Genomic DNA, 4,493 nt, shown 5'->3' with positions numbered 1-4,493 from the left:
ATGTGGATCGAGGCTGCCCACCAGGAGCCACTTCTGTGTGCAGTCCTGCAAACTGAGGAGAAATACCACTTTGAAAATGATGAGGGGCTTTTGGAGCCCTCCTGCCAGTGCTGGAGAAGGAAGGCCTTCAACATTTGCGGGTGTGTGGGTGGCTGAAGGGACTTAGGACGTTCACCCTGAAGTGAGAGTTTGCTGAGAAAAATAGAAGTGCCTCAAATTGAGGTTGATGATCACTAAGTTTATGGGGAGCCAACAACTTTCTGTTTCCTTAATTGTCCAGAGGATCTGGAAAAGTGATCAAACTGCTTCAACAGAGGAAACCAAATCAAAGGGCTTGGGGTTAGTTTGGGAACCTAGACACTGAATCAGAAACTGGGGGCGGGGTGGTGTGCCCAGCAATCTGTGTATTTAGACAAACTCCCCAGGAGACCTTGATGCTGAAGTTTGAAACCCTGGTCTAAGGCTTGTCTGCTTAGCTTTGATTTGAGCACTGCGTACCGCCTGCACCCCCAGCTTGTTAAGACGCTGTCGTGGGTCGGATCTGAGTTTCTGCATTTGCTATTGGTTCACAGTCTACTAGCAAGTTTCTATGGTTGATCAAAGGAATTGCAATTTCTCTGTGAGAGGGGACGAACTCTTTAACCCAGGAGCACCTGGCCCTGAGGACGCAGGGCCATTATCAGAAAGGGATGGGGGGGGGAGTGGGCGCTGTGGGAAGTAGAAATAGGAGGGGCTGCTGCCTCAGCGGTGAGATTGTGTGCCGCTGAGGGGTGAAGCAGAGGGAGGCGGCTCAAGGGGGTGAGGCTGGCCACCAGTGGAAAGCTCATTGGCCGTTGAACTAGAACATCACCTTCCATCTCTCCACCAGGGGACAGGGACGCTAGCCTGTCCCCAGCTTGACACCACGGCAGTTCTCATGTGACTTCCGGTGCTGCCCAGGCCGGTGGCTGGAGACTCACAGTTGCAAGGAGCCCGTTGGGCCTTGGTGCCTGGTTGGCTCCTGGATCTGAAAGCGCTTTCAATCACAAGGAGATGCCTATGAGGTCGTCCTGGACCCCAAAAGACATTACCCAATGTTTTCAGTGGACTGGCTTCAGGACGATTGTTCGTCATTTCCCAAAATCAAAATCACTCCAAGGAGGAAGTTCTGCTGTCACTGAGGCCATTGAACAAATGAGAAATGATCTTTGAAGGGGGTTCCAAATTCCAAAGCAGCCATAGGTGTGCTGGAAGTAAGAGCTTTCTGAAGACTCCCGGGAAGGGCTCCGCAGTCACTTGAGTTTACCAGCTCTGGCGCGTTGAGAGTAATCTTGCTTGGCCGTCGCTGACTCCGTATGCCTTGGTGTAAACAAATGGACAGAAGGCCCCCAGGGCAGTTTTGTTGGGAGTCGAGGAGGATGTGAGGGTCCTGGGCATCTCTGGAGGAGGCAAGAGGACAAGGAGACTCAGGGCCAGAGAGACCGCCTGGCTTGCAGTTTTGTTTGAGGCCACCTCTAGCTTTTGCACAAAACCACTCTTGGTGGGAGGGAGAAAAGAAGACTGGTGGTACCACTGCGGTTCAGTGAGTCAGCTGCTCCCCACAGAGCAGGGAACCAGACTCCGTGAAATGTTAATTATCTGTTAGAAAAAACAGTTTATTTTACACAATTTCAAAAACAAAAACCCAATTCCTGGGCAGACGCTGTTATTTAACTCCCTCCACTTACATGTACATACGCGCAATAAAGGTATGTGAAAAAATCATAAAGTGGGCTTTTCAAAGGTGACAACGTATGTTCCTTACTTGAAACCATAACACCTACACACGTGGTGATTGAGTTACAGTTGGAAGTGTGCTATAAAATGACATTTCCTCTCCCTAATTTTAGATCGCCCATGCCGTTCTGGAGAAGAGTACTAAATCTTAAACACAAAATGATCGACTCCGTTCCAGCACTATCACATCATTCGTATAGTTTCTTGGGCTATTTTATCAGCTTGGTTTCCTCTCTTTCTCCAGCGATAATTGCACTTTAATTTATTTCTTTATTTTATGGAGTGCAGAGTCATAGTGATTTCCTTGTCCCCATTCCATTAGCCTCCTGGTATCATTGTTTGAAGTCTTCAGACCCTGATGTGTAATCCAACTGTTTCCCTAATATGTGGGAAGCGGCAAACAGCTTGTTTATGTCAAAAACAATTCTTGCTACAGTTTTCTTTTTCCTTCAAGTCTTTTCCCATGAAGATCCTGGCAGGGGCCTAGTGTGGCAGTCTAGGACTTAGCATAAACCCGTAGGTAGTGAGCATTCCAGGAGTGTTTGGTGGTTGACTGAGGTCGTTAGGATTGACCTGGAATAGAACACTGATCCAACCAAGTGAAGCTTAAGATTTTGGGAAAGAGACCACATCAGGATTATTTTCGTGTTCGATTTTTGTTGGTTTCCTCAAAGCGTCTGTACCATTTTTTCCCCCTACTTTTGTCCAGTCCTTTATTCTGCTCATACCTCCCACCATTTCACAGGATAAAGGGCCTCTCACTTTACTGTAAAGATCAAGGTCTTGTGACCAGTGCTCCTTGAGCTTGCCCCCCCCCCCCGTCTCAGAATCACGTCACGCCTGCCTCCTCTCTGTGCCCCGGTGGGAACAAGCATTGCTCTTCCTTCCAGAGGTGACCGTCCCACTGGTGCTGGGGGCCTCACTGTGGGAGCTCGCTGCTGACGGGCGGGGTGTTCTGTCGACTTCCTCAGCTCACCGTCACTTCTTCACGCATGTACTTTCTCTTTCGAGCTTCTCTTTTCTTTGTTAATGATGAACTGATCTGTAATTACAGGATTAATTCAAATTTATGTCCTTATGACCAAACACCTTGTCTCTCTGCCTGTTGAAATACAGCTCTGCTGCTTTCTTTGATTTCACAGTAACACATTTCCTATTTTGGAAAAGTAACCCATGCATCCTGGCTTTATTCCTCTACTTCCTGGTCCCTTTTCTAACACACTGTAAGTCCCATTCAGCCCCCAAACTCCTCCATAAATGTTTGGAGCTAACATTCTGGCTAATTATCAAGCAGGTAACAATGAGGAGGTGGGAAAAGCAGAGAAAAACTGGATGTGGGGAAAGCTGTCAGTGGCGAGCATAAGCCAAAGGAAGCAAGAGGCAGTGAAGATCCGAGTTGGGGGTGTGTCGGGGGTCAGCAGAGGAGAGTCCCGGTGCAGGAAAACTGCGGGCAGCAAATCTGTAGGGGCTCGCTGCTGATGGGCGGGGTGTTTCAAGCCCGAGTGTTTAAGAAAATGACGGTAACAAATACAGGGACCACCGGAGGAGACCATGAGCGCAGATGGGGTGCAGTTAATGATGACCGTAATTATAGACATGTTGAATTTATGGGGACAGTTCAGCGATGGAGAGAAAAGATAGAAGTCTGGATGGAGGGCTTGAAAAAGAGATGCGTAAAAGATGCAGACTTTAAAGTCAACTGTGTAGATGGAAGGATGTATTTAATCTGTAGCTGTGAGTTTCCTGGAGAAGAAGGTGCTTAGGGCTGGAGGACAGAGGACAGAGCTTTAGAGGAAGAATTCTACGTTTCAGGGACAGGTGGAGAAGGCCCCAAAAGAGAATGAGAAGGAGAAATCGAGAATCCTGGAAACCAGGACTAGCTTCCAAAGGGGAGGCACTGCGAGCAGAGTCCAAGATGTGGACAGTGTGAGGAGCAAGCCTCCGAGGCGAGCTGAGCACTGTTCTGGGAAGTAGAGTAGGGATGCGACAGTGAGCAACCAAGGCCATCCCTGCCTTCAGGGAGCGTGCATTCTAGTGACAGTGGCGGCACGCTAACAAAGGATCATGGTTCAGTCTGCGAGGAGCTGGAACGAGGGGTGTGCACGGTGTCCCTGTCTTCAGTATCAGGTGGGAGGGTTTGGGGACCCGACAGGTGAGGCTTCTGGAGTCAGTTGCCTGAATTTCACTCACAGCTCAGCCACTTACCAGCTGGGGGACCTGCCGCACGTGATTCACCCGCTCTCTGCTTCTATTTCCTTACTGATGGTAAAAACTTGTGATTACCCTAACTGTATTTGCTTCACAGGTTCATGGAGAGGATTAACTATGTTAAAACCTGTAACATGACTGACATGTAGGAAGCCCTTGGTTAACAACCACCAAGCTTCTATGGTGCTTCCTCTTTGCCAGATATGGCTGCACCCCCTGAGAGCAGCCTTATGAAACAGGTAGTATCACCTGCAATCTTACAGGCAAGGAAACCGAAGCACAGAGAGGTGAAGTTGCCCCCCAGAGTCACACAGCTGAAAGTGGTCCTTTAGTCATCTCCTCTTTATCCTGCTGGTGAGGGAGGGGTTCCACCCCTAGGGTCATGGGGACGGTCAAGCACATGACCCCCGACACTGGACAGACTGGACAGACAGGAGTTGACTTGTCACATACTCCCCTAGCCCGGGGGAGTAGGACACTGTATGCCTTGCAGAGCCGCATGGGGCTTTCAGAACAGAGTGAACGAGCAG

The sequence above is a fragment of the Camelus ferus genome, chromosome 14 (assembly GCF_009834535.1).
Source record: "Camelus ferus isolate YT-003-E chromosome 14, BCGSAC_Cfer_1.0, whole genome shotgun sequence".
Classification (NCBI taxonomy): domain Eukaryota; kingdom Metazoa; phylum Chordata; class Mammalia; order Artiodactyla; family Camelidae; genus Camelus; species Camelus ferus.
This window is presented reverse-complemented; position numbering follows the sequence as displayed.